Source organism: Pygocentrus nattereri, chromosome 21, assembly GCF_015220715.1.
Source record: "Pygocentrus nattereri isolate fPygNat1 chromosome 21, fPygNat1.pri, whole genome shotgun sequence".
NCBI classification, from domain to species: Eukaryota; Metazoa; Chordata; class Actinopteri; order Characiformes; family Serrasalmidae; genus Pygocentrus; species Pygocentrus nattereri.
Window position 1 is genome coordinate 32,203,051 of NC_051231.1, and position 19,498 is coordinate 32,222,548.

General features: G+C 42.1%; 3 long non-coding RNA genes across 3 annotated transcripts; 2 read left to right on the forward strand and 1 right to left on the reverse strand.

The window, feature by feature from the left end:
• Positions 1-200: 200 nt before the first annotated feature.
• LOC119261919 lies at positions 201-2,842 on the reverse strand. The gene is made up of 2 exons (XR_005129278.1): positions 2,765-2,842; positions 201-1,715 (listed from the first exon to the last, which is right to left on the reverse strand). It is a non-coding gene; the product is annotated as an uncharacterized LOC119261919 (long non-coding RNA).
• Positions 2,843-12,433: 9,591 nt separating this feature from the next.
• LOC119261918 lies at positions 12,434-15,877 on the forward strand. The gene is made up of 2 exons (XR_005129277.1): positions 12,434-12,515; positions 14,024-15,877. It is a non-coding gene; the product is annotated as an uncharacterized LOC119261918 (long non-coding RNA).
• Positions 15,878-17,034: 1,157 nt separating this feature from the next.
• LOC108443691 lies at positions 17,035-18,996 on the forward strand. Its single transcript, XR_001859168.2, has 4 exons — positions 17,035-17,140; positions 17,758-17,934; positions 18,341-18,604; positions 18,692-18,996. It is a non-coding gene; the product is annotated as an uncharacterized LOC108443691 (long non-coding RNA).
• The last annotated feature ends 502 nt before the right edge of the window (positions 18,997-19,498 follow it).

Genomic DNA, 19,498 nt, shown 5'->3' on the forward strand with positions numbered 1-19,498 from the left:
TTTGGGCCTTAAACTCAGTCAAAACAAGGAGAAACACCTCATGATAACGCTGATTACTGGTAGCATCCCTATGGGCTTCTAGTAGTGTGTTAGCGATTAGCTAGCAGTGATTTTTATCTGTTCTAGACTAAACACACACACACACACACACACACACACACACACACACACACACACCAACAAAGACACACACTCTGAGGCTTGTAAAAGACGTTCCATGTTTATTTGAAGCTTGTAAGTTCCAGTGAACTTGTTTCCATGCCTAACAACTAAGGGAAACCTGCTTAGACTACAACTCGTATTTACAGCCAGTGGAGTATCTAGAACAGAAGGCCTATCTAGACCTTTCAGAAGTGATGTTTACTGCTGCAAATGAAAACTGACTGGTTGGTTCCACTGTCGGCTCCTCGTTATGTGAGCAGTTGTGCTGCTTTCAGGTCTAATTCAGTGGAATTTTCTCCAGAGAGGAACTCGTTCATCACACGTTCTCTTTCATGTGGTTTCTTTAATAGATAGACCAACATGCAGAACGTGAAGTGGTTCTAGTTTAATAGCTAGCCGTCTATCAGTGTTGACCTGTATTACAAACGAATCCACGAAACATCCTGACTGGACAGTTTTCAAGATTTGAACCCTTTTGTTTCCAACCAAGACTTGCAGAGTTTAAGTCCAGGAAGCTCCAGGATTATATGAAAGAAACAAAAGCTACAAATGACAGAAATCATTCGGCCTCACTGACCGTTAGTTCTACACACACGAACAGCAGACGGGGACATTTTACACATTCTTAGCTTTAAGGACCACAAAGCAGTGTTTCTCGTTTATTATCGTGCTCAAATACTTTGAAATCATCTTAATTAGTAAAGTTCAACCATATGGAAGTCTGGAGAGGCCATGAGGTGGTTATAATGTTCTGGACTGGTATCTTGAGATACGGTGGGACAGTTGGTATTGCTGTCACAGTAAGAAGGGCTTGGGTTCGATTCCCCGGCGACCAGGGTCCTCTCTGTGTGGAGCTGTGTTCTCCCTGTGTCTGTCTGGGTTTCCTCCCACAGTCCCAGGACATGCAGTCAGGCCAGCTGGACATGGTAAACTGCCCCTGGGTGTGAGTGAATGTGTATGTCTGTCTATCTGCCCTTTGATGGACCACTCGTGGCCTCTCTGGATGTCCGTATGAATAAGGACCGATATACAAATTAAACTTGCGCTCATCTGAGAAGCAATTCAGTGATAGTGGCACAGGCTGTACAGTCATGTAATAAACTAATTTCCAGCTTTTTCCTTTATGATTTTTTGCCACTTTTTCATTGTTTCTTTGTTATATGTTTCCAACTTGACAGTCTTGTGTAGCACAGACAGCGCCTTGTTTCTGGGAACAGGATAGTTAACACATATTTCTTCGTTTTCAGAACCAAGCCTCCTGACGACAGTCATGAGTAGACGTCCTCCTCCCTTAATTTTGCCGAAATCCTTATCTGGCAATCTCAGGGAACAAATTCGTTCGTCTTTTCTGAGGATTATTTTGCTGCAGTTAGTTACCGTTCCGCTGAGCCCTTCTTTTGTAGAAGCCTCTGCCTTTGCATTGGCACCCAGCTCAATGGTATGGAGCTTCAGATGCCGTACAGGGCATAAGATCTCAATTTCACAGCCTGAGTCATTAAGCACACAGGTGGAGGGGGAAGCTCCCATTGTCTCTCGCGTCACCCAATCAGGACCTGTAGAGAAAGAAGATTCTGCTGAGAACAGTTTCAGAGGTGGGAAGTACCAGATTCCATTTAGTCCCGTTACAGTACTGGAGGACATTTTTCCCTGTAACTTTTACTTTTACGTGGCTTCATTTGTCAGCAGGTACTGTTTCCTGGATACTTTCACTGTTAAAAGCTTTACAGAGTAAAAAGAAACTGCATTTCAGCTCATTAACCAGTTTACATCCTAAATCCAGCCCTGAAAGCCAATCAAAACAGAGCCACTCCCTAAAAACACTTCGGCCCTGAGGAGCTCAGAGATGAGTTTAGCCGAGGAAGAAAGACGGGATCGTTAGCAGCACAAACGAGGAACACACCTCATCCAAACGGTCATTTCCATTTGTTTTCACATTCAAAATAGTGACTTTACAGGAGAAGGAGAAACATTCTGTCCTTTTAATGCAAGTCAATGGAACCAGACGTCTTTCCAAGGCATTTTGGCTCATTTCTTTTACTCCATTCATCATGAAATTTACACACAATGTAAAGAGCAACAGTTTTTTTGAAATTATGTCAGAACCTGAAAAACGACAAAAATGGAGTTTGGGGTTTTTTCCGACAGCAGGAATTCTATCCTGGTGTTGCTTCTTTTTAGAGCTGCTAAGTGTTATTTCCCATGTGCTGGTATTCCTTTCCGGTTCTGCCCCGTATTCTCTGTTTTCTGGCTGCTCCCTGTTGGATTTGGTTGCTTGACCCTGTTTGTTATGTTTGTTTATGTTTGTATTGTTGCTGAATTTGACCTGTCCCTGTTTTTTTGGTGACGACCTTTGATAACGAACAGACTATTTAAGCTCCTTTCTCTCTTTTTATCCACAAGCGTTTGACTGATTCTGTCCTGTTACACATAAAAAGTATAACTTAGTCAGTTTTGGAGGTAAACAACCGTGTGAGGCTGTGACGCTGGACAATGACTTTCTAGCCTAAACGGGAATCTGACCAGACGGTGGGCGGTGAAGTACGAGTGTAGATATACTCCTGTTATGAGATCATATCTGGCCCTGTGAGAATAACTCACCTACCTTTACACCTGTGATGATTGTTGTTGATGATGCACAGTAACTTGGACAGCAGGGTCTCGTACGGTCAGCCAGGCGGCTAATGAACCAGAGAAGAAGAGAAAGACTCACAGTCAGTAAGAGACTTTACAGATGAATGGATTTTGGCTCTGATGTGTGATTTCGCCGTTGTTTGAAGATAATTCGATCACCTACACAAAAGAATGTATGAGGCCTTAATGTCGTACTGATAGACGAGTGAACAAGGTTCTCTTGCTTTGCTCAGAGTCACTCGGAGCCTCCCAGGCAAAAGCAAACAGCAGATATTTTAAAAGTAGTATGTTATGATCTATTTGAACCCAAAGAGATAGTAATAAGCTAAATATATACGCAATCATCATTTATGGTGGACCTTCTATTGTGAGGCTTCTGTCCCAAAGCTTAACCCCTAAATTTCACTTCTGAAAATAATACTTACATTCTTTAGAAGGACATGGGTGGGCTTGTTGTAAAGGGCAGGACTTGATCTACCAGGGTCTAAAGTTTGGGACCTTAGATTTATCACAAGTTCAATTTTTTAAAATAAAGAAATGCTGTCCCACTTTTTCACGTCACTACCGAAGCACAGAGCTTTATTCTGTAGGCGGAGCCTTATTTTAGCCACACCCCTTATTTTAGGGCAGGAAGTGAGGCTGTATCCCTATCCTTCATGGCCACATGGTAAACAGTTAGAACCCATTGTTCTGAAGTAAAAGTGTCCCAAACTCTGAAAACCAGTGTTAAGAACTGTCACCACAGAAATACATCGTTTCTGCAGTTACTTAAACCTTTTAGAGTTTTAATGGAAAATGTGACTATTTTAAGTGTGTAAACTGTTGAAAGTTGTGTTTACTGGCTGCGTTTTTGAGTTCAGCTTAAAATGAGCTAAAATTGTCGCTACCAAACAGTCACTACTGAGCCACTTGGTAAAGTTCCAGAGCCATGATTGTTTTGGTGGTGATAAAATGGAACGTTCAATCATTCACTTTAATAAAACGAAGATCAGGTCAAAGTAGAGGGTCAGTCAAAGCATAAGGGTTTTAGTCTAAAGTGAAAATCAGTTAAAAGTCAGTTAAAATGCGTTTTCAACCCTGACCAGTTCAGTATAGTCATCCACAGTGATCAGAATGCAAAAATCAGAATGCAAAAGATTTGAATTTGAAAGTTAGAATTTTGAATCTGCGTCTGAAATTGAATTCTGAACTGACATTGACTTTTAACGTTGGTAAGACAGCAGTTTAAATCTGATGATGTGCAGTTAAACGTCTGAACTTCACTTTCTAAACTTTTCTATTAAGTCATATTTTCTTATTCACTTTAAAAATAACATCCCAGTTTCTCTCAGGCAAAACTTCTGATTTTTGAGCTTGAATTCGCGTTTCTAAAGGCGAGAATCTGAACTCATTTCACATCAAACTATTCTGATTAATACTAGAAATATTTTGAGAAATCTGTGGAGCTTTTACACTTTGTTTAAAGTGTTCAGCTCTCCTTTTTCACAAGCTTCCATCAAAGCAGTCTTATTTAGCAGTTCTCGTCAAAGCAGAGCATGACTTACCTTTGTGCTGCTCAAAACGAATTTGCCTACCTTCAGCTGAATGTAGATAAATATAGTCACTTGGACTCCTCCCTCTTTCAGAATACACGGCCTCAGGGAATCATTTCTCTACTGTAATGCTTACTTGCCTCAACCTGCTATCAAAGCGTTTATGGAGAAAGGCTTTCTCAATTCCCGTAACACAGGGGCGTGCAGACTTCCAAAGAGGGCCAGATCAGTGAAGAACACAATAACTGAGGGCCGAAATATTATTCACAAATAATTCAAAATAAGGTTTTCAAACTGAAAATTATAACCTTGGAGAGCAAGGAACTGAACCAAGCTTCCAAGAATTTGCCTGGTCAGAGCTTTCTGTGACCTACTGTGTTTCCTATCGCTGTAGAAAAGATGCACATGGCTTCTTTTATTGCTGTAATTTTGATTGGTAAGCACTACTGATTTGTTTTGACAATAGGACATCTCTAATATACTTTACTATCAAAATCATCCACTTTATCAATTAGCATTGATGGGCTGCTTGTAAAGACTGCACCTGTTGTTAGAAATCTTGGTGTTTTACTCGACCCATCACTTAATTTTGATCTGCATATCAAGTTCCTCACTAAGACTGCACTCTTTCAGTTATGTAACATTGCTCATCTTCACTCGTTCCTGACTGGTAATGATGTAAAAACTTTGGTTCATGCCTTCATTATGTCCCATGTTGATTACTGTAACTCCCTCTTTGTTGGTCTCCCTGTAAAGTTTGGGTTGTGCCAAAGAACTAACCTTTTTGATGGGTCCTACTTCTAAAACTGTAAAAGCTTAATGTAATGTTTTCATTTCTGTGGATGCAGAACACTTCATATAAATAGCTACGACTGACGACATAATGCACCATGCTATCGGGCCCAAGTTCCCCCAAGTGATGAATGATGTGGTCTGCACGATCGCCCCAATCAAGGATTCATGGGATGTGGTGGAGTGGTCCATTCACGTCAGAGAGATCCTGCACCTACAAACACTACAGTGCTGTGAGTGGCTATCCAGACGGCCTGACTCAGCATCCCTCCAGACGTCTTCTGTCCATTTGTGGAATTGATGCCATGCTGAGTTGCTGCACTTCGTCGGGCTGGAGAGGTCCTACACAATTCCAGGTCCTGTCCCATCACTTTTGGCATGTCGTCATCAGCAACACTAACAAACTCAGTGTTTAAATTCTGGTGGTTTCTATGTGAGTTTGTAAAATGAAGGACTCTAAACATTGGATATACTATTTCTAACAAAATCTCTAAGTTGAAGATTTTGGGAAAAATGAGCTGGAGGATTCAACTGTGCAAATAAAGCAACATGATGGTGTATGTCGAGGATTTAAAATGATCCTAAACTCTTTTACCACCATGCAGAAAAGGCCATATTGATCACAGCTGGAACAAAGTTGTGATTGTGGCAGATGAGGCGATACAAAGACACATCTGGGAGTTTACAGAACTTTTCCACAACTTATGCTCTAGAAAACAAAATAGCACTGAGGGAGCCATTCTGCACCTCTTGTGCCTCCAAAGATCTCCACTTGGAAGAGCAACAGTGGTTCTGGCTTCCCTACCAGGAAAACAATCCAGCCATTGCCTCATGGCTCTGGCATTGGCAGCCCACCAATGGCTCTGAAACACTGGTAATGCTAGACCTCCATGTGCTGAGTTTCTGCAAGTGAGACTTAGAAAGGTAGAAAGATGGGAAAATTCTAAAAAACCAAAGGAGTTTGGGAAAGAAAACATTTTATAGTACTGACACAGTCAATTTGTTATAGTGGTAGGTTTCTCCAGTGCTCAGTATTGGTTTTAGGCGTAGTCAGCCAAAGATATGTGAAGCAGTTATGAGCTAGGTAGTGTTTTAATAAATTCTGGATTAGGTTTTCTGTAAGGGAGATAATTAACCCCTGTTAAAAGAGTAACCAGAGTAACCAGAAAAGGTACCAAAATGTTTCATTAGGTGCAAAAGCAGAAAAGCTGTGTGCAGAAGAAAAAGTCTGATATATACAAAAGCAGATCATCTGCATACAATCATAGTTTGCACTCAGTATTTCCAACCATGCTGCTCTTAATATCATGAAGTCATAATATCATTAATACTTACAGCAAGTGGTTTCAGTGCCAGGTTAAACAAAAGCGGGACGATGCAGCAACCCTGCCTTGTTCCACGCTGGAGTGGGAAATAATCAGATTTATCACAGCTAGTCAGAGCTACTGATTTGGAATTGCGTTCAGGTCTGTGAGACTCATTTTCAGTGTTCACCAAAAGAAGAAATAACGTGATTTATTAATATTTCAACCTCAGATTCCTGTGTGGGACAGAAGTGTGGAGGTGCTGTGTCTCTTCACTCTGTTCTCCTCCTATATAGCCTGGTGTTATTGTGTGTGTGTGTGTGTGTGTGTGTGTGTGTGTGTGTGTGTGTGTGTGTGTGTGTGTGTGTGTGTGTGTGTGTGTGGACAACATGGACAGGCTGCTGACTGGCTATAGCTGCTAAAGGAACCCTACACTAGACACTCATGCTATTTTAAACAAAATGGTATTTTTACATACATTTTTGTGGCTGTATTGATTTTAAACACTATAATGTGGTGGGTCCAGCAGAACACTGAATAACAAACACACCACACAAGGGCTATAAAGTCGGGGTTGCACTACACGACTTTTCCCCCGATTTTATCCCTGATTCTCAGTTTGCCTGTGCTGGTCAGCTCTAGTCTGCAGATTTTTGGGTCAGTCTGAGTTGGCAGTTGGAGAGAGTTGAGTCGTGTTTGAGGGGCCCAGACCAGTCGAGTCTGAGTTTATCAAACTTTTGAATTTTTTCAACTCAACTCTGAGCGTCTTCTAGTGTAAACTGATCAACAGCTCAATCTGAACAGACTCCTACAAGAGCCAATGAAAACAGCAAGTAAGCAATGAGACATGGTGAAGTGTCTCTCACATGTGGAGCGAAGTTTTGTAATGAGCTGAGTTTAAGGAACAATCAAGTTTGTCCACATTTAAAACTAAAAATACCAAACTGATCACATTTTAAATCCCTGATCCACTTAAACCTGAATACCTGCTGCTTCTTTGTGTCAGTGCAATCGGCAGAGAAAAATGCTACACTTTTGTTTATTTGAATCTCCTAGTAACCGGAGAACGTGAGAGTTCGCATGGGTTTAGTGAATTCTGTGCAATTCAGCAACAGCTTAAAAGTTGAGTAGTGTGTGATTCCCAATATTTCAGAGAACAGAAAAAATACCTGCGATAAACAGTCGGATAGTGTGAGATGCCCAGTGTTTTTATAATCTGATCAGACTTTAATAGTCGTGTAGTGAACCCAAAGCTTGAGTGGAAGTGTAACGTGGAGCAATGAGGCGGATGCATATGCGGAGATAAGCGAGTTTTATTTCGGGCAAATCCAGGGTCGGATGGATATAATGTTCTACAGCTTGGCACTAAATTATTTCTACAAAGAGAGTCTTCTGTGTGCCAATTTGACCTAACAACCATTTTTATACATACATCTTTTGGCTGTTGCTGCTCTAAAAGTTCATGATGAACAGATATTTTGGGGCCATTAAGCAAAAAAACAAAAAAACAAAAACAATTCTCCTAGTGGCCCAGATGCCCCTACTACAGGCTTAGTCCCCATCCATAAACCTCTAACGACTTGCCTGGAAACCCCTAATGGCTGAACTACATGTGTATGCAAGTACAACCAAGTCTTTGGTATGTGATTTGAATAAGACTGATGGACAAGTTTCCACACGAGAAGGTAGGATGATAGAGGATGTTGTTATTAAAGAATTCACTTCCTCATGGTGAAAAAGGTGTTTTACTTCCACGGTAATAGCCACTGCATGTACATACGCATCTACCGAGACATCAGTTGCTTCGCAGGAATGTATACATTTTACACGAACTAGTTATTCCACAGAGGAGCCTTCATAGGCTCAAATTATTAAACATTATCCATTTTATCCATTTTCTGATGTACGAGTGTTAAACCTGGCACAGACATCCATACACATGTCCAAATATACTCCCAGTGCTTCCATTTAAACTGGATTCCAACTTCAGTCGATAATAATCAAATTCTACATTAATAATATATTAATTTTGAAATAATGTAGGTCTTTTTTTTGGGTCCCAACTAAAGAGCAAATACACAGGTAGACTTAGCAAAGATTCAGCAATGAGAAACAAAACAAAAAGAAAATAAAAATAGCAGACTTTGAGAAAAACGTCTTATATTTTGAGAACAAAAGTTGTAGAATTAAAACATTAAAGCGGCATTAATACTAGAAAAGGTCACAATATTGTGGCCAGAGGCAGCGCCTCCTCATGGTAAATGAGGGGCGTTAAGTTGGTGGAGCTACACTTTCATATGGATTCACTCATAAAGAAACACTCAGTCTACCCATCTCTCCTGCTCATCAGCACCAGCCTGGAATTAATATAAGAACGGGCTGAAATGGCTGAGCAGAAAAATGTCTGGAATAAAGAGCCGGACGGACTCGGAGGAAACTGTCTGTCTGTGTTGTTGAAGGAGGCATGATCATTGCAGGCATGATCGTCTACACGGCTATTGGGGGCTATTGGGGGCTATTGGGGGCTACACCCCCCCCCATTCAAAGAGAGCATGAAGTTTCACAGACAGTGAGAATGAAAATCAACACGATCCCAGACAGGAGTGAGCTCCAGCGCCAGTACAGCAACCAAGACCCCAACACATTATGGCTGCCCCCCTACAGCTAGCCTACTTTATCCTCCAAATATTACAATTACAAAAAAAATTCCAACTTTTTTCTCAATATATCAAAACTTCTTTTGTTTAAATAGTACAAGTCTATTGTTTTTATTTTTGTTAACATTGGCTTTAAAACACCATCGTAAACAAACGAAAAGCTCAGTATGCGCACAGGCAAGACTTCACAAAGACACGACGCAAACAGACAGGCTTATATACACAGAAATACAGGTGATGCTAATCAATACTCAGGTGACTGAGCTCTGCTGATTGGCTTGTGATTCATATGACAAACTGACGGATTCTGGGAAGTGGAGTCTGCAATGGAATAAGAGTCCAAATGAGAACCTGAAAGCGTGACACTACGTCAGAAATGTTATTAGTAGGCATGAATTATTTCATGACTAAAGGTCACGGCTCATCATTTATAGCAAATTAAGGCTTTTTGATAAACTCTGACATCCTTTCACTGTTTATCCTCTCATTGTAAATGAGGACTACAGGAGGCCTTGTTAGGCCTGATTGGCCCAAACTACAGGAGGCCTTGTTAGGCTTCACTGGCCCAAACTGCAGGAGGCCTTGTTAGGCTTCACTGGCCCAAACTGCAGGAGGCCTTGTTAGGCCTGATTGGCCCAAACTACAGGAGGCCTTGTTAGGCTTCACTGGCCCAAACTGCAGGAGGCCTTGTTAGGCTTCACTGGCCCAAACTACAGGAGGCCTTGTTAGGCCTCACTGGTCCAAACTGCAGGAGGCCTTGTTAGGCCTCACTGGTCCAAACTGCAGGAGGCCTTGTTAGGCCTCACTGGTCCAAACTGCAGGAGGCCTTGTTAGGCCTCACTGGTCCAAACTGCAGGAGGCCTTGTTAGGCCTCACTGGCCCAAACTGCAGGAGGCCTTGTTAGGCCTCACTGGCCCAAACTGCAGGAGGCCTTGTTAGGCCTCACTGGTCCAAACTGCAGGAGGCCTTGTTAGGCCTCACTGGCCCAAACTGCAGCTTCAAAATCTATAAAATATAGACTGAAACAATGAGTAGCTACAGAATGAAGATGCCCAACTACAGCATGGATTTCAGATAAATTATGTTAAGCTTCACTGGCCCAAACTGCTGGAGGCCTCAGGCGTCATTGTCCTGATTCGTTCTTGAACCCTGCTCTCACTCTGACTGTTTACAGGAATAGAGAAAACATTTCCACGTATTTCTGTGAAAGGAAACCAAAGAGCGCACAGAAGTAAAAGAAATCTCTGATAACAGGCTGAGGCAAGTTTACGTTACAGCAGAGAAATGATTCCCTGAGGCCCTGTATTCTGCAGAGGGAGGAGTCCAAGTGTATTTAACTACATTCAGCTGAAAGTAGGCAGCTCCTTTTTGAACAGCACAAAGGTAAGTCATGCTCTGCTCTGTACACCTGACAACATCTATATAAGACTCTGCTTTGATGGACGCTTGTGAGAAACAAACACTGGAGTAACTTTTGCTTAAAGCCTAGTTTTCAAAATAATTCTGCACGACTAAATAAAGTCATTCACAGTGGATTAACGCTACATGAGTTAGTTCATGTGCCTCTCAGTTATGTGACTGGGCGCCTACTGAAATTTTGGGTTAATGATTTTTTAATAACTTGTTTGTACAAGCTTATTTAAGTCTGGTAAAGTTGTGGTTTACTGATTCATGACAGCAAAAACTGAAAAATCAACAAAGTTCCGTAACACTTTATTTGGATGGTCCACTGTCAATGCTTTGTGGTCAGTCAGTCTGTCTTTAACTAACATTCAACTAAATATCAAAGAAATGAAACTGAACTTGAAGTTGAGTCTGAAAGATTATATTAAATCTAGCACTAAACCTAAACCTACTCCTAACTCCTAAACCCTAACCTAAATGTTGTTGAGACTCAACTGAGAGTCACCAGAAAGTTTGTTAGTGATTGAAGTATCTGCAGATCATCTTTAGGGGACCACCCAAATGAAGTGTGACCAAATGTTCATGACGAGTAAATTTCATTTAAATTTGCCTCCACCAAACTTTACTCTTGGCACAATGCAGTCAGACAAGTGCTGTTCTCCAGGGAACTGCCAAACCCAGACTCGTCCATCGGATTTCCAGACGGAGACGCTTGATTGGTCACTCTAGAGAACGTCTCCACTGCTCTAGAGTCCATTGGAGTCAAGTCTCTAGAGTCAAGTCAGCCACTTCGTGGCTGAGTTGCTGTCATTCCCAATCGCTTACTTTGTTCTAATCCCACTGAAAGCTGACTGTGGAATATTTAGTAGTGAGGAAATACTGGGATGGGTGAGTGAATACTTTTGGAAATATAGTGTATAACGTGGGGGGTGTTCCACTCTGAGCAGTGAGACTGTAACAGTAGTGCTGTGAGTCTACTGGGCATGTCGGCATCGTTGGAGTTCACAGGCCTCTACAAACATCTACCAAATACATTCATGCTACATTTCACACTCACGTTTGGTGTTTAGAAGACACCACTGGACCGGCCACTCCAGGCCTGTTAAAACACTGGTGTTATTACCTGGAGCTGAAGAGATTCGCTGTTCGACTGCTTTTGTCTGCAGGACACTCAGATGTTATTTCGAAAGTGACTTCATAAAAACGTCCACGCTTTTTAGAAACTGAATTTCAGGCGTTTAACTGCAGATCGTCAGATTCACGCTGCTGGCTTACAAACCTAAAAGTTTAGTCTCAGCTCAGAATTCAGTTTGTTCCAGCGAGCGGTCACCGATAAAGTGACCAGACAGTGTAGGTACATGTTAGGAGGTGGGAGAGGGGAAGAGATTCTGTGATTGACTGCTTTTGGCTTCAACACACTCAGGTGTTAGTTTGAAAGTGATGCTGAAAATGTGACTAAATAGAAAAACGGAACTCTTTAGAAACTGAATTTCAGATTTTTGATCTCAGTCCAGAATCAAATTTCAGATTCGGAGTCAAATCTCTAACGGCATGAATGTAACTGGACCATGAATCTGATTAAAACAGGGACACTGTAATGTGTAATGCAGGTGTTCACAGCACACAGCGCCTTTTGGCTGTGTACCTACACTTTTTACCTGATGTCACGATTGGCCCCTCCCAGTCTTCCATGTGCTTGGGTTTACCTCCCAGTCTTCCATGTGCTTCTTTGTTTTATAAGCAAATTTAAAAGATTAGTTGCTATGAACTGACTGTGTTTCAGTTTTTACTGTCAGGATTACTGTCAGGATCAATCAGCCACCCCAGAGCTTTGTCCATTTTCCTTGTTTCTAATCATTAAATAAAATCTGTGAAATCACACATCAGAGCCAAAATCCATTCATCTGTAAAGTCTCTTACTGACTGTGAGTCTTTCTCTTCTTCTCTGGTTCATTAGCCGCCTGGCTGACCGTACGAGACCCTGCTGTCCAAGTTACTGTGCGACAACAACAACAATCATCACAGGTGTAAAGGTAGGTGAGTTATTCTCACAGGGCCAGATATGATCTCATAACAGGAGTATATCTACACTCGTACTTCACCGCCCACCGTCTGGTCAGATTCCCGTTTAGGCTAGAAAGTCATTGTCCAGCGTCACAGCCTCACACGGTCGTTTACCTCCAAAACTGACTAAGTTATACTTTTTATGTGTAACAGGACAGAATCAGTCAAACGCTTGTGGATAAAAAGAGAGAAAGGAGCTTAAATAGTCTGTTCGTTATCAAAGGTCGTCACCAAAAAAACAGGGACAGGTCAAATTCAGCAACAATACAAACATAAACAAACATAACAAACAGGGTCAAGCAACCAAATCCAACAGGGAGCAGCCAGAAAACAGAGAATACGGGGCAGAACCGGAAAGGAATACCAGCACATGGGAAATAACACTTAGCAGCTCTAAAAAGAAGCAGCACCAGGATAGAATTCCTGCTGTTGGAAAAAACCCCAAACTCCATTTTTGTCGTTTTTCAGGTTCTGACATAATTTAAAAAAAACTGTTGCTCTTTACATTGTGTGTAAATTTCATGATGAATGGAGTAAAAGAAATGGGCCAAAATGCCTTGGAAAGACGTCTGGTTCCATTGACTTGCATTAAAAGGACAGAATGTTTCTCCTTCTCCTGTAAAGTCACTATTTTGAAGATACGAGGTTTTGTTCCGAAAGCAGTGATAATGGTACAGAGACCAGGTGAGTAATCTGGAGAACCAGAACATCGATAGGTGGATCGATGTGACGTTCCAGTCATGTGTTCTCCGTGAGGGTTCTGGGAATTGAATTCCACCAGAGAGTCTGAAGAACATGCAGGCCGTATGAGTGGACAGCGACATTAACTAAAGTAGCAGCCGACAGACGCTCAGTAAAACACACACACCAGCTTTTAAGTTCAGTAAACAGCTGCCATGTTGTTCTAAATCGAGAACGTAAGAAGAAAGTAGTAAAACCAGACGCAGTACCTGTTTAGCTGGGATCAGTTAGCCAGTCAGCTAACGGCTGCTGCCTCAGAGAGGAGGCAGAGCTGTGAAGAGCGAAGATCTGAGATCTCAGCAGGTTTTGGGAGGCGGGTTCTGCAGCTGGTAATGACCCTGATTTCTTTAGTTCATGTGAAAACAAATGGAAATGACCGTTTGGATGAGGTGTGTTCCTCGTTTGTGCTGCTAACGATCCCGTCTTTCTTCCTCGGCTAAACTCATCTCTGAGCTCCTCAGGGCCGAAGTGTTTTTAGGGAGTGGCTCTGTTTTGATTGGCTTTCAGAGCTGGATTTAGGATGTAAACTGGTTAATGAGCTGAAATGCAGTTTCTTTTTACTCTGTAAAGCTTTTAGCAGTGAAAGTAGCCAGGAAACAGTACCTGCTGACAAATGAAGCCACGTAAAAGTAAAAGTTACAGGGAAAAATGTCCTCCAGTACTGTAACGGGACTAAATGGAATCTGGTACTTCCCACCTCTGAAACTGTTCTCAGCAGAATCTTCTTTCTCTACAGGTCCTGATTGGGTGACGCGAGAGACAATGGGAGCGTCCTCCTCCACCCAGGTGTACAATGCATCACCTTATGAAATAGAGGTTTTATTTCCTGTAGGGAAGCTGAAGAAAAAGATCGTTCAGCTGGATCCCACATCAGAGGATGATGCTTCTGCAACTGAAGAGATCAGCAAAAAGCCCAGTAAAAATCACGTCATAGAAGTTCTGGAAGAGGAGCGAAACTGTTCAGTGAAATTGCCACCTGGAGATGAAGGCAGCATCAAAGGATGTGGCCGTTTGCTTATTTCAGTTCAGTATAAATTGGACAGTAACTCCAATCACGACGTGTGCACTAACTACCCTGTTCCCAAAAACAGGTCGATCATAGTGACAGAACGCACTGTCAAGTTCCAAGGGATTAACAGCGCCCCCTGGGTAGATGAAAGTGGTAAGAATCATAAACCAAATAAAAGTTAGTGGAGTTCTCAGTAGTTTCACATGAGTGGACAGCCTGTTTCACCACCACTGAACCTGCACTCAGATGAGCGCAAGTCTAATCTGCATTCTGCTCCTCAGAGAAGTCTGGAAAGGCCTTCTAAGTCTTTCGGCATTGTTATCTTGAGATCACAAGATAGTTAGCACGTTATCTCAAGATAACAACTTTGTCGACTTGAGATCACAAGAAAATTAAGTCATTATCTCCAGAAAAGACCTTTATTTGAGATCACAAGATAATTACCTTGTTATCTTGTTCATTTACCTCAAGAAAACTCCATCTTCGTATAACAAAATGGTCAAAACAACAACTTTGTTATCTTGCGACCACAAGATAATTAACTTATCGCCAGATAAGTCTTGAGATTACAAGATAGTTAACTTATCGCCAAATAAGTCTTTATCTTGAGATTACAAGATAGTTAACTCCTTATTTCCAGATAACAAGATAGTTAACTTATTTCAAAACATTACCTTGAGCTCACAAGATAATTTATCTCAAGACAATAATACTTATCTTCAGATAACAAAATGATTAACTCATTATCTCAATACAACAACTCAGTTATCTTGAGATCATAAGGTAATGAAGTCATAATCTCAAGAAAACAACTTTGTTATCTTGAGAACACGAGATAGTTAACTCATTATCTCAAGATACCAATCCAGAACATTATAGCTACCTCATGGCCTCTCCAGACTTCCATATGGTTGAACTTTACTAATTAAGATGATTTCAAAGTATTTGAGCACGATAATAAACGAGAAACACTGCTTTGTGGTCCTTAAAGCTAAGAATGTGTAAAATGTCCCCGTCTGCTGTTCGTGTGTGTAGAACTAACGGTCAGTGAGGCCGAATGATTTCTGTCATTTGTAGCTTTTGTTTCTTTCATATAATCCTGGAGCTTCCTGGACTTAAACTCTGCAAGTCTTGGTTGGAAACAAAAGGGTTCAAATCTTGAAAACTGTCCAGTCAGGATGTTTCGTGGATTCGTTTGTAATACAGGTCAACACTGATAGACGGCTAGCTATTAAACTAGAACCACTTCACGTTCTGCATGTTGGTCTATCTATTAAAGAAACCACGTGAAAGAGAACGTGTGATGAACGAGTTCCTCTCTGGAGAAAATTCCACTGAATTAGACCTGAAAGCAGCACAACTGCTCACATAACGAGGAGCCGACAGTGGAACCAACCAGTCAGTTTTCATTTGCAGCAGTAAACATCACTTCTGAAAGGTCTAGATAGGCCTTCTGTTCTAGATACTCCACTGGCTGTAAATACGAGTTGTAGTCTAAGCAGGTTTCCCTTAGTTGTTAGGCATGGAAACAAGTTCACTGGAACTTACAAGCTTCAAATAAACATGGAACGTCTTTTACAAGCCTCAGAGTGTGTGTCTTTGTTTGTGTGTGTGTGTGTGTGTGTGTGTGTGTGTGTGTGTGTGTTTAGTCTAGAACAGATAAAAATCACTGTTAGCTAATCGCTAACACACTACTAGAAGCCCATAGGGATGCTACCAGTAATCAGCGTTATCATGAGGTGTTTTCCTTGTTTTGACTGAGTTTAAGGCCCAAACTGAGGGCCTCGCTCTGACTGTGCACGGCCAGCGTCTGAGACGCATCAGCGCAGCTGGAGGTCGTTCGTTTTGAAGGACGGCCAGAGACACTCAGCGTCGAGCAGCAGAGCAACTGTTGGCAGTATGACCCCAGAGATCTGAGCAACATGATGAAGTTCAGATCTGCACAGCTTTACACAAATGAGCAGTGATGTGTCTGTCATGATCCCTTTCAACCAATCAGAAGCATGCATTTGCTGGAAGCCCTGCCCCTTCGACCAGTCTAAATCACGCATCCCAGCCCAGGATGCACCACCGGCACACCTCTCAACCCCTTTTCCTGGAAATCCAGCTGGTTTGTGGGTTCCAGGGAAATGCATGAATGACAACAGAGCTGGGTTTCCAGGAAAGGTGATTTATACATATGGTACATTTGGGGGCATGGCTTGATGACATGGCAAGCCCTGATTGGTCCACTGGACCTGTCAAATTTCATTTGAAAAGTGCCCCAGGGTAGTTTTACATGACATTCCTCTAGAGCCCTTTCTGCGAGGGGGGCAAGTGGCAGCCACCACAATATGTCTAACAAAGAGCCATTTGATGTCCCATCACATGTGCACAGCTCCCTACAGGATGTTTTAATGTAGAAGTCCAAATTTTATTGTATACATAGTGCAATATGTAGGGAGTAAGGAGCCATTTGGGACTCAGCCAGAGTCTTTAAGGCCTTCTAAAAACGTTACGCACCACCTTCCTGCCCTCCATGGAATAAAATTCAACTGACGACTCAGACTCTCCATCACCATATCCGGAGCTGAGAGAGCCAAACTGTGGAGTTAAACACTTCTCGCGAAGTGGGAGAGGAAGTCCTGCTGCCAGGAAAGACCTCCCTCAACATGTCACCTCACCACACGCAGACACCGCCCCTCAGACAAGAACTCGCTACAGCAGCTCGATCCGTTTCAGTCGGTCGGTCTATGGCTGTTTGAGTACCTCGTGTGTAGTGACTGTAGATCTGCAGCGCTTCAGAACTTTCCCCGTTTCTCCTGGATTCACACTCAGCCTGATTCTACAGCAGCAGATCCCCCTGTAAGTAAACTGCTCTGCTCTCGTTTGTTGGGACAGGAGATTGAAGCGTGTTTGGGGATGTTTCTCCTGTTAGCTTTGGGGTCAATCAATCAATCAATCAATGAATCAATCAATCAATCAATCAATCAATCAATCAATCAATCAATCTCTGTCTGCCTGTCTGTCTGTATGCCTATCTATCTATCTGTCTGTCTCTCTGTATGTCTGTTTATCTGTCTGTCTATCCATCTATCTGTCTGTCTGTCTGCCTGCCTGCCTATCTATCTGTCATCTGTCTGTCTGTCTGTCTGTCTATCTGTCTGTATCAAAACCTCCAAATTTCCCAGTAAAAACTTAGGCCTTGATGTGGCTCATGTGCAGCTTGTAAGTCAGGCACTTGGACTTCATTCTAAAGGCAGCATAACATTAAATAACAGTCCTGAAACGTTAAAAGAGCCTCGTGAGCTCTTGGGCGCTAATTTGGCTTCACTTTCGATTTCCTGCTTCCACAGTTTCTGAGTGATGAGTGAGAAACAGCAAGTCTGTCCTTCTCAGAAAGAAGATGTTTATATATATTTTATCTTTTATCTTTTTTCCCTCTTGTTTCAACAACTTCATGCAACCTGCCAACCTGGAAGCTCTCAAAAACTTCACCAGCCTCCTTCAGTCCCCTCGTCATCATGAGCAGCGAAGACAAAAACAAAGAGGAGCGGATCTCAGAGCCCGTCTCTGAACAGCCACGGTCATCATCGCCGTGTCCACCGTGTGACTGCTCATGTGATGGTGCAAATCAGGTGTGCTCATATTCCTGTGAGGTCAGTGACTTTTGGCACTCAATTAGCAATAAATTACTATCACTGGACACAAGTGATCTTTCGTATAGAGAGTCCAGGCAATGCTCTGGACTGCAGGCAGGAACAGACATTGTCGCTGTCCGTGACATTTTGACTGGGGCAGCTGAGGCGGGACGCAGAGCTAGAGTGGGTGGGCGGTGGCACAGTGGTTAAGTCTCAGGTCAGGATTATTAAAAGGTAAATAAATTGACACATTGCACACAGAAAGTCCATCTCAGCACTGGGGTTAGAACACATTGGTTCATGCAGCATCAGTTCAATGAGCAACTATAATATCCAAAAATATATTCAATATTTAGGTCATTTACAGTTCAAAGGCTTGTGACACCAAAAATATGAGCATATATGTTTTATACCTTTCTTAAAGATGTGAGGGGCAGAGAGAGGCTGCATTTGCGCAGAACCCAGAATCCCTGCTGAAGTGGGAACAGTGCATCTGCAATCAGAAACAGCCCTACCTGGAAACCAGCTGAAGTCAATATACACACAAATGCGTCTCGAAGTTCCTGCGTCTTACATCTTTCTCTTCTTTTCCATTTCATTAGATTTGTCTAAACTATTGCTGTGTTATGTGTGCGTTGTATTGACCAGTAGTAACTCATGCACCGAAGCTCCAATGCGGAGTTTGAAGGTAGGTGAATTAAAACTTATGCCATTCGATTAATTCCAGCAATGAACACCTTTCATTTTTAATCTGATGAGATCAAATACTTTGTAGGATGCTGGAGCTTCAGGACACTCAACTGGCTACTGGGATGGAGCTTAGCGCCTGTGAGCGATGAGGTCTCGGGATTTGCTCCCGCTGGCCGCAGGATGACCATTTTACATGATAAATTCGTCCCATCATACTGACAGCTAAAGACAATCAACATTAAGGGGGTGTACATTACCGTTACTGTATATCTGTATAATTCATCTCCAAAACAACATCATGTTCCATGAAATGGGTCCATGATTGTGACGCATAACCAGGTTCTAGGATGTTGCTGGGATGAATCTGACAAACGTTTCATGAGGACAGAGGCTAGCATTGTTGAATGTTGCCTTCGCTCATTGTTTTAATTATATTATTATACTGATTAAACTTGGGTCTAAACGGTAAAAGAATTAGGACCGTGCAATTGCATCAAAAGCTTCAGGGAATCCCGAGGAATCTCTGTGCGTAAAATAAAAAGGCCAAAAACCACATCTGAAAGCCTGTGAGTCCCTCAGATGGCACTGCATTATAAAGCGGCACACTTCTTTTATGGATATCACCACAGGGCTCAGGAATACTTAAAAAAAGCTGTTATCAGTAATAAAGTTCAGACTGTAGTCTGCGCAGTGGAGGGCAAACATCAGTAATGAAGCTCATCTGAAATGAACCGATTCACAGACTGAAATGTGTTGTGTGGTCCGATGAGTGAACCTTTCAGCATTTGTATGAAAATAATGGACGCTGTGTTCTCCAGGCCAAAGAAGAAAAGGACCATCTAGTTACCGGCATAAAGTTAAAAATCCACTATCTTATGTAGAGGCGTATTAG